The 10,985-nt window shown below is 52.7% G+C and overlaps 1 pseudogene; it reads right to left on the bottom strand.

Moving 5' to 3' along the window:
• Positions 1 to 233: 233 nt before the first annotated feature.
• LOC130025498 (olfactory receptor 2AT4-like) lies at positions 234 to 1,044 on the bottom strand (annotated as a pseudogene).
• Positions 1,045 to 10,985: the final 9,941 nt, after the last annotated feature.

Raw genomic sequence — 10,985 nt, forward strand, 5'->3', positions numbered from 1 at the left:
ATCTATGCTTCTGTTAAGAAGATACTTAAGAAGATACTTTTTATTTTTATCAGGCATTTTTATATCTTCCCACAGAAGAGTTGATTTCAAATGTAGCCTATCATTAACTGAAATGGAAAGCCTGATGGTATATTTTTAGCTCTTCTATAAGTCATTCTTTCCTTCCAAAAACTTTTGACGACGTTCTTTGTCTTAGTACACTAACATCCTAGGGATAGAATTATATCTCAGGATTAAAAGCCCCCATAATTCCCTGGGCCACGGGGACATGCCATTTTGGTGATGGCTGCTTTGACATCCTTGTCCCTCAGGGTGTAGATGAGGGGGTTGAGGACAGATGTGAGAATGGCATACACCACGTTGCCCAGGATGTGGAAGTCGAGCGGCAGGTCAGCCCTGTAGGCCATGTAGGAGATGGCGATGGATGAGTAGTAGGTGCCAACCACCAGGAGGTGAGAGGTGCAGGTGGAGAAGGCTTTGGAGCATCTCTCTTGGGAGTTGATGTGAAGCACTGAGGCCAGGATGCAGGCGTAGGAGAGAAGCACCAGGAGAAGGGGCAGGAAGGACACCGTCATTGCGATGCAGAAGCCCATGAAGGTCTGCGGTGTGGTGTCTGAGCAGGAGGCCTGGACCACAGCCAAGTGGCCACAGAAGCAGTGGTAGATGTGGGCAATGCTGTCAAAAGCCATGTGGGAGATTTGCACCACGGCAGGGACGGGCAGGAGGAGGGCCGTGAGCCAGGCGCTGGCCGGCAGAGAATGTTGTTTTGGGGGGGTGTCATGTGGACAGGGGGGCAGGGTAGTAAAGTGGGCGGCAGATAGTCAAGTAGCGGTCATAGGCCATGACCACCAGGATGAAGGCTTTGGAGCAGGAGAAGCTGTGGAAGAGGTACATCTGCAGGAAGCAGGCAGGGAAGCTGGGAAAGCGGTCCCCAAGCAAGAGAAGGAACAGCATGTTGGGGGCAATGGTGGTAGCAGAGAGGATTGAGCAGAGAGCAGAGAGGTTCAGAACAAAGACTATAGATTTGTAGAGGCAAGGCTCCAGCACCACATGCCCAGACCATGGTGGCAGGAAGAGGGAGAGGAAAATGAGGCAGACAGGGAGGAGAGGGAAGACCAAGCAGGTAGAATGCAGGTGAAGACTACTCAGATCCTTTACGAGGGTATCAGGACACATCTAGAAGCGAGAACAATCCAAGAAACTAGAGCGCACACAGGATTCTTTCCTACCATGATTTTCAGACTCAACCATTTCTTTGCACAATTAAGATCCCCAACGTGGGGAGGCACCTAACAAACCATGAGTGAAAGGCGAATTCTCTGGTGGGAGCAGAGATGGGCACAAGCACTCGAAGGAGCAAGGCTGATAAAGAGCCAGAGCCCAAGGGGCCCAAGTTCAACTGCACATGTGGGATAACTTTCTCACAGCTATCTCATGGTGGTTCCTGACATTCCATTTGCTCTCAACAGAACGAACATCTCCAAATGCAGCAGTTATGTGTACCTAGGTCGAGAACTCAACATGACAAATGACCTGAGCTGCACAGGAGGAAGAGAGCGGCATGGAATGCCTTCAAGAGCGTCGAAGAAATAGCTAAGAGGACAAAGAACCTCTGGTTCCAGGCACATCTCTTTGACTCCACCGTTCTTCCTTCATTAACATACGTCTCAGAGACCAGGGCCCTACAAAAACAGGATGAGAACGCTATTAGGGTCTCCCAAAGAGGACTCAATAGAGCTATGCTTGGAGTATCACGCTTCACTCAAGTGAGAGAAGGAACCCAGAGTTCTGACCTCCATCAGCGTTTGAGAATCAGGGACGCTGTCTCGTTTGCCAAGGCATCGAAAATCAGATGGGCCGGACATGTAATGAGATTTGGAGACGACCGCTGGACTAGAGCCATTATGGACTGGATTCCATGGGACATCAAAAGAACATGTGGCTGCCCACCTACGAGATGGTCAGACTTCTTCGTCAAGACCCTGAACAAACGGTTTGAAGCTCTTCATGTTCCTGGAGCAAGCAGATGCCATTGGACTACATTAGCACGTAACAGGGACGAGTGGAGATGTTGCTGGCACCCACTTCAGCAAATTGATGAGTAATGGGATGTCAAGTGATCAAGTGATCCCATGGTGCACTTGGAAATTAGTAAGTGCCACATAATTGGAGAGAGGTGAGACTGGGGGATTTTGGACTGAAATGCTACCAAGATTGATTTCATAAGTAGACAAGAACTTGACTGAATCCTTTATATAGCCTTCTAACCCTAATTAATTCTGGGCAGGGGTTGAGGGTGGTAGAAATCCATAAGTTCTTAAAAAAAATCCAAAGGCAATACAAACTATTTCAATAAGATTGTGAGATTAAAGGGGGAAATTTTTATTCCATTAGAGAGAAATAGTCTTGAAAATCATTCATGTATGTCTTCCAAATGTTAATTTTTAAAAATCACTCCTTTATTCGTTCAAGTTGTTCTTTTAAGGCTATCTGATATGGATAACTAGTTCCCTCTAACACAGGTAACAGAATGTTCTGGGGATGGTTCTATAGAGCCGCTTACCGGATTTGGCCCACTTCAGGCTCAGAATTTTGATGCCAATCATTTGGCACAAATCCATGCAGTCCAATTATCTCCCCCCACAGTCCCTGAATAGAGTTCTTTACCTAGCAACCAACACGACTTCTGACTGAGAGTGACAAATCTAGACTCTGGAGGGAAAGCCCTACACAGTGTAAGTCTCTTTGACTCAATTTACGAACCTGTGAACCTAGAGTCTGTGGCATCCGGGAAAGATTTCCCACTCGTAAGCACTAAGACCTCCTCTGGGAATGGCCACTTCTGTGCCACTCAAGTCACCTCTCTCCCTCCAGTTTGGGGCTTGTGTCTCGTGAATCAGTGTTCTCTGTCTCTGTGCCCATGGGCTCCATTCCCTTTCTGGCACATCCTATGGTGGCATGACTTGGGGAGCTGCTTCCCCCAAGGGAGCCCTACAGAATGCTCCCACTCACCCCAAAACAGCTCCCCTTCCTATGTCCCTGCTACTGGAGCTCTGTGTCCCTCCAAGCAGCTGCCCTGGGGCCTGCCTTTGTGTTCTTTCATCTTGTCCCCTCACCCAGGGACTAGCCATCCTCATTGTCCATTCCTACCTAGTTCTGCTATTGAAAGACCCGGGTCCTTGGGAACTGCCTCAGTCCCTACAAGCCTGCAAGGTGAGAGGCCTTGTGAGTGCCTTCAGTAGGAGTCAAAGCCTGAATGGAATCCAAGCTGAAATTGGATTCTCCCTCCACTGGGCAAGGAGACTCCAGGATACTTCCTGGATCACGCCACATGTGGTCCTTCCTCCCAGCTGCTGCCATCGTTAATATTCTGTCATTTCTTCCCTCTGCCTGGATTCTTTCTGCCTTGGCTCCAGTTCAGAGGGTGCCACAGAGAACAGAGCTCAGAATCAGGGCCATGAGCGAACACCAAGGGTTTGCAGAGTTACTTGGAGGTTGCTGGGGGTTAACTCACAGGCCTGGCACCAAAGACTCCCTGGGGAAGACTTCCCAATCCACACGCAGTGACTCACTACTTCCCCTGACTAAGTGACTTGGAGTGATTGTGCGAACAGTCACATCGCCGCTTCTCCCTCTCATTGCCCCGAGAGCAGTTCATTTTGTTTTCCTGAACCATCCCACATCTCCCTCTTTGTGCAAACCTTTTCTCAGATAGGTAAGCATGGACGGGCTCTTCAGGGGGCTGAGAACCTGATCCATACAGATGAAGGGTCGGGCTGAGGAGTGGGCCCTGGTTAGGAGCAAGTTTATGCCAGAATGTTTCCGGTCGAGGAAACCAAGTCTCCTGGCCTTGAGATCTTGAAATACATTCCCTGCAGACAGAACACCCAGAGAATGCAGAAGTTCCAGTTTTCACTTGGGAAAAAAATTAAGCCAAAGGTCCTGGGGCCAGAGAGATGGGCTGAGCCCAGGCTCTGCATGCAGAAGGCCTGGGTTAGATCGCTGGCATCACTGATGGCTGACCCCTGCCCTCTACTCAGGCTCCTCAGGGCCATGGTGGAAGACACCCGGCTGCTCCAACCCAGCCCACGCGATTCTGACCTTCCAGGTCTCCCACCTGGGGTTTCCTTAGGGCAGGTTCTGACTCCTTGTCTATGAAACTGAAATCTCCACAGCTATGCCTGATACTTCTTGGGGTTTCTGCAGGAAAATGTTGCCCTGACCGCCTCGGATTTTTCTCTCCAACCTTCCTGCAAATTCCGACAATGTTGGACTCTAGAGGGAGCTTCTGGCTGGAATCCCTTACTGCTGCTAATGGGGTGGGAGAGGTCCAGAGAGAAACTCTCACCTGGGCAACGCCACACAGCAAACGAGCCACAGGACCAGTCTTCCCAGATTGCAATGCATGGGTGCAGAAATATTTCAGTCTATCTCCTGCACCTCTAGAGCTCCTCTTTCAATGGGGTGAAGTCCTGAACAACCTTTCCCAGTCCCTCAACCTCATTCCCAGGGTCCTGCCCCTACCTGGGTTACAATCAACATTGGCATTTCCTTTGTGGCCTCCTGGGTGCGGTACCAGCTCTCTTGCCGGCCACTTCAGCTGCTCCCTTCTCCGCCCAAGTCCATGCTACCTTAAACGGGAGCACCAGGTTGGGACCGAGTGTGGCCCCATCAAGCACCTCCCTGCAGCCTCTCCTTGCCCTCGCCTGCTGGGGTCCTGGCCCCCTGTGGTCCCTTACAAAGGGGGCCCAGGGCAAAACCGTTTTCTAGGGATTTCTAGGTGGCTAGTCAGCAGCTGGGGCCAACCATCCTCCACCCAGATCCTCCAAACTCCAGTAGGCGGGGGTCACACCCACCAACTGGCCCCCTGGCCCCCTGGCGCCGTGTAATCCCATCAACGGCCAAGACTATAAAATCCAGCTCCCGGAACTGCGTGACATCTTATCAGGACATCTTTTTATGACTTCTTATTATCTCATTCCTACTTTGGACAAACTTGCAGGCTAACGAATGTAGCCTGCCCACACGGCAGAGTCTGGCAAACTCCCCGTGGTGTGCCCAATATGCCAAATACCAGTAACAATGATGGGTCTCATTCTCCTAAAGAGCCTTGAATATAATCTCAGGGCTAGGATGAAAGAGACGTTACTGGGGCCTGCTCGAGGCAATCGACGAATAACAGGATGATTTGTGATTTGTGAGTCAGCAGCTACCACTAAGTTTCCTAATGATGAGAACATGATTGAGAGTCTACTGGGAGGGGCTTAGAACATCAAGGAACCATAACACCCAAAAGGACACAGAGAGAGAGAGAGAAAGAGAGAGAGAGAGAGAGAGTAAAAGGAAATATGCCTGCCATAGAGGTGGGGGGATAGGGAGGTGGCGGGAGGGACACTGGGAGCATTGGTGGTGAAGAATGGGCACTGGTGGAGACATGGGTACTTGATCATTGTATGACTGAGAGGTAATCACGAAAGTTTGTAAATCTGTAACTATATCTCACAGTGATTCATTAAAAAATTTTAATTTAAAAATTTAAAAAAAAAGAACGTCAAGTCTCTTGAGGGTTTTCTCAAATATCAGGCAAAGTCTGTCTCCCAACAAGGATGGCTCAAAGTCACACAGCAAGGCCAGGGCCAGGCAGGACCTGAGATGTCAGATTTGCTCATCTTCAGTGTAGACTCTGAGTCAACCAACCGCAAAGGAGAGAAGATTGTAAAATTCTCTGTGTACCTGGAAAGTTCCGGGTTTAGGACCAGGGGCCAGAGAACTCTAGTTTTGAATTTAGTTCTCATCTAGTCTGAAGCTACTTGAATCAGCATAAAGGGCAAGAGTGATCGTACAGAGGGTAGGGCGCTTGCCATGCAAGCTGACTGCCTGGGTTTGATCCCCGGCTAACCATCTGTTCCCCTGAGCACCCCCAGGAGTGATTCCTGACCACAAAACCAGGAGTGACCCCTGACCACCACCAAGAGTGACCCCAAAACAACCACAAAACACAAAGTCAGGGTGGTGATCAGGGAGCTTCTCAGTTCCCCAAACCCCAGTGTGCTCCTTAGAGATCTTGTGGCAAATTGTTGCCCCCTTGTGTAGAGTTTTCTGGGACTTCCTCTTCCCCAAATCCAGGGGCTGGAGTGGTGGTGGTGGGGGTGCCTTTTGCTCTGCATCTGGCTTCCTGTGGCCTGGCACTTTCCAAGGTTACCATCACCAAAGCCCACGATGGCTCGTTCTGCCGTGCAAAAAGCTGGCAGGGTGTTGAGTCAGAAAGAACACTGACAGCCAGTCACGCCCAGTGCTGTTGGTGGTGCTCTGTGTGTGCAGGAGGGGGCAAAGCAGCTTCCAGCAGGAAACCCCATCAGTCAGCAGGGGTGGGGGTGAAGAGAGCACTCATCCAGGGCTAGGGTTAGGATTAGGATTAGAGTTAGGGTTGGGTTAGGGTTCGGGGCTAGGGGTTAGGGTTAGGGGTTAGGGTTAGGGTTAGGGTTAGGGGTTAGGGCTACAGTTGGGGATTATTGTTAGGGCTAGGGGTTAGGATTAGGGTTAGGGTTAGGGATAGGATTAGGGTTAGGGGTTAGGGTTACGGTTGGGGATTAGTTTTAGGGCTAGGGTTTAGGGTTAGGGTAGGGTTAGGTTTAGAGTTAGGGTTAGAATTAGCGGTTAGGATTATGGTTGGGGGTTAGTGTTAGGCTAGGGGTTAGTATTAGGGTCATGGGTTAGGGATAGGGTTAGGGTTAGGGTCTAAACAAACACTGTCCTCCTGTTGTTCATTGATTTGCTGGAGCAGCCCAGTAACTTCTCCATTTTGAGACTTGTTGTTACTGTGTTTGGCATATTGAATATGTCGCAGGTAGCTTGCCAGGCTTTTGCCGTGCGGGCAAGATAGTCTCAGTAGCTTGCCAGACTCTCCAAGAGAGGCAGAGGAATCGAACCTGGCTCGGCCGGGCTGGCTGTGCGTAAAGCAAATGCCCTACCGCTGTGTTAGGGTAGCACTGCGCTGCACTGTCCTCCCATTGTTCATCGATTTGCTCGAGCAGGCCCAGTAATGTCACCATTGTGAGACTTGTTACTGTGTTTGGCATATAGAGTACGTCATGGATAGCTTGCCAGGTTTTTGCCGTGTGGCCGAGATACTCTCAGTAGCTTTCCGGGCTCTCCGAGAGGGGCGGAGGAATCGAACCCAGCTCGGCCGGGCTGGCTGCGCACAAGGCAAATGCCCTACTGCTGTGTTAGGATATGCTGAGATATATGTGACTGTTGCACTGAATAGGGAGAGATGGGGAGTCACAAAGGAGGTGGTTTGTGAGATTGGCAGGGACCAGTTCTGATTCCTTGAGTTTGGGGCTGAGGAATCAGTTCTCGGCAGAAAGGCACTGGGCAGCCAGGACCACCCTTGAGGTGGGACTGGCTGTCAGCCACAAGTGTCCAAGTCCTTACCGATAGAGCAGAGGCTGAAGCATAGGTAGAGCCATGGACAAAGGCTCAAGTCATTACTAACCCTTAGTGACCCTTGTTCCCCCTCAGCTGGCTGGAGACTGCATCCCTATGGATCTAGGGAAACTCTTTTCCCCTCTTCCTTTTCCTATTGCTCCCTGACATGTGCCCCCTGGGGCACTGGCATCCCTCGCCCCATCTTTGCTTCCACCCGCCTGATACACTTGGCTTGGCAGCTCCTGCTGAATGGGGAGAGGTGCAGGAGGGTCGGGAGGTGAGACAGGGCAGGGCACTTGCCTTGCCTGTGGTCATTCCCGGCACCACATTGGGTCCCCAAGCCCTGCCAAGAGTGATCCCTGAGTATCACCAGGCTCAGTTCCTGGCTGTGGAGCGTCCAGCATTGCCTGGGCCAGGCAGCGCCATTTAGTCTGGCCCTAGCGCTGAAATCACTGGATTGGGGGACCAAGGATTGCTTCCAGGACCCCTGGGTATTGCCCGGGGGCTCCTCTTCCCACCACACACACACACACACAAAATGGCTGAAATGCCAAATTGTGATGGGATTTGTTGGGGTTGGGGGGGGGGGGCGAGTGGAGTTTAGAGTAAGAGTGATGGGGGGGGGGGCGTGGAGTTTTCTCTCCAACTGGCAGTGGGGGATCCGGGGACATTGGCCAACTACAGCGCCCGCAGATTTGTACACAGGCCAGCGCATGGGTCTCTGTCACTCTACCCTCTGTGCCGCAGGAGGAGGGCAGTCCTTGCATCCGTCCTGGGCCAGTGCCGCAGGCACAGGTCAGCCTGGGAAGAGGGGAGAGAAGGCAGCTGGTATCCCGAGCATTTTCCCAGTGACGCAGTCTTGAGCACCTCTCTGGGGTGGGACCTCAGAAGGGTCCCCCAGGCCTCAGAGCCTTCCGGAAGAGACTCCGGGGGACTCTCTGCTCCCAGGAGCAGCGTCCCGGGGCTCAGAAGGCCGGAGCGCCCACCCAGCAGGTCCTGCCCTTGCCTGTCCTCGTGCCACTCTGCCCTCCTGACAAGGGCGATGACACCGTCTCTCTCTGTCTCGCCCCTCTGCTCCTCTGTGTCACCAGCACCAGTTCCGACAGACAAGCGGCTGGGAAGGGAAAGTGCAAGGCGGGAAGAGAGGATATAAATAAGAGCTGGGAGAGCCTGGGCAGGGGACGCCGGGGACAGAGGCTGCAGTGGGTCTTGGTTGGGGACTCCCGCAAGGGCACACCGGCTCTGTCTGTACCACCACCAGGCAGCAGTGTGAGCCCAGCTTGGGGGCCAAAGGCCCTTGGGTCTGAATCCCAGCTACGATCCCCAAATGCCGCTCCTCCTGGGCCTTTGCTTCTCTCTGCTGACTCTCCCCACTGGGACGGGGGGTAACTGTCCATCCAGCAACGCCGCCTGGCTTGACGGCTTAGGTTTTCTGGGGGAGATTGGTTTGCACACCAGGAAGCGCCGTGATTTTTTTTTTTTTTGTCTCCGCAGCACATACAGGGCTCCCGGAATGTTCCTGTCCCGTTTGAGATGTCTTACCCACAGGACTGCTGGCCAAGAGAGAGGGTGTCTGAGGGTCTCGCCGGCCGAGGGCAGGGAGGGACTAAGATGTGACCTATCCACACCTGCTTCCTCTCTGGAGGAGTGGGAGCTTGGGGGAGTGGGGAGAGTTGCTCCTGGAAGGGAAAGGAAGAGCACTGACCGGGTCCCAAAGGGAAGGAAGAGGACATGTGATCAGGGAGAACCAGCCCTGTAAAGGCACCAAGACTCAAGTGTGCACAGACGCTCTGGAACCGTGGCGGGGTGCGGGTGTGGGTCCTCACGGGAGAGGGCAGCCTCTCCCTTTAGTGGGAGGCTAAAACCTTATTGCTCAGAGACACAGGCCTGGGACTGGAAAGAAGGCTTTGGCAGCACGTGGGGCCAGAGCCAGGTAACAGAGTAAGGAGACTGTGCAAAGGTCTCAGAGAGAGGAATGACACTGGTGTGGGGCACCCCACAGAGAGATGGGGAGTCAGGAGAGGTTCGCAGGTCAGTGATCATTCCCTGCTGAGCCATAAGTTCCTGGGGTACACCCCTCCCCACCTCACCCTGGCTGAGGAGCCAGGAACAGGCGTACTTTTGGACACAGTCTGGCTTGGTGCGCGCAGGGACCAGGATTCATCCGCTGGAGTTCAAGCCCTTCCTGTTTGGGGAAGGACATTCCTGGGATTTTAAGCGGAAGTGGCATAGCCTGGGTCCCCCAGCAGCCATCCACAGAGGGGGCCAGTGCCCAGCTCAAAGCTAGGTTCTGCGAACGGGGCTGGGGGTCGGGGACAGCATCAGCCCAGCCTTGGGAGGCAGTTCAGTGGTGTGGTTTGGGGCTCAGGGAACAGACGATGTTGTCCTGGTCTGTCTCTTCCCATCCCCATGACACACGTGGGCTGTCACTTCCTTCTGGAGAGCGCAGGGTCCTGGTGTGTTGTAAGAAACTTGGAGCGTCTCAAAGCTAAGGTTTGGATGGTGAGTGTCAGCATTATGACAGCAGCCACCATGGCCTTCGGAAAACAGAGCAATGAGCAGCGCCCAGGGACACACAGCTAGGCATTGGCTGACCTCTGCCCTCCATGACACCCAGATTGGGCTTGGGAGCCCAGTGACCGCTCAGCAGGCTGAGTGCAGGCTGTGCATGTAGAAGGCCCATGTTCAATCCCCAGCACCACAGGGTCCCCCAGGCACGAGCACTGAACCTGGAGTAGCTTCCGAGCATCGCCAGCTGTGGCCCCCCAAATAAAGATGGGATTGTGTTGCTGTGCCAAACAGCCTTCTCTTCCTGGTTATTTCTAGGATTGATGTCTTTAACTGAGGGGACGGGTATCCTGTGTGGCCTTGGAACAGGACTGCTACCAGGTCAGAATTGCTGCCTTGGGGAGACCCCCTGAAATAGCTGGAAACCCAGTTGGCTCTACTTGTAACCCTCAGTCCTGGTCTCCCCTCCTTCAGGAGGACACGGCTGTGTTTCACCTACACACAAAAAATAAATAAATAAATCACGATCACGATCACGACCACCCTGTTGTTCGTCGATTGCCTCGAGCAGGTGCCAGTAACGTCTTCTTCGTCCTAGCCCTGAGATTTTTTTTTTTAAAGTGCCATATTCAAGGCTTTTTCAGGGTTAGGAGAATGAGACCCATCATTGTTACTGGTATTTGGCATATTGGGTATACCACGGGGAGTTTGCCAGACTCTGCCGTGTGGGCATGTTACATTTGGTAGCCTGCCAGTTTGACCGAATTAGGAATGAGATGATAAGATGTCGCGCGGCCGCGCGCTTCTGGGAGCTGAGTGTGATAATCTCTGGATCCTGGCCGTTGTTGGAGTTACACGGCAGTTGGTGGGTGTAACTGTCTAGTTACTGGCAGGTCCAGTCCCAAACTGTACAGGCTTGGAGATCTCAGCCCCGGGTCCCACACACCTGGGTTCCTCTGTCAGTTCTTTTATGCGTGAGGCTCATCCAAGTGTGTGGAGAGTGCTCCCAGCAAGGCCTTGGCTGGGCCTCGGTGGTCTTCAGCTGTTGG

The sequence above is a fragment of the Sorex fumeus genome, unplaced genomic scaffold (genome assembly GCF_029834395.1).
Source record: "Sorex fumeus unplaced genomic scaffold, SorFum_2.1 ptg000030l, whole genome shotgun sequence".
Classification (NCBI taxonomy): Eukaryota; Metazoa; Chordata; class Mammalia; order Eulipotyphla; family Soricidae; genus Sorex; species Sorex fumeus.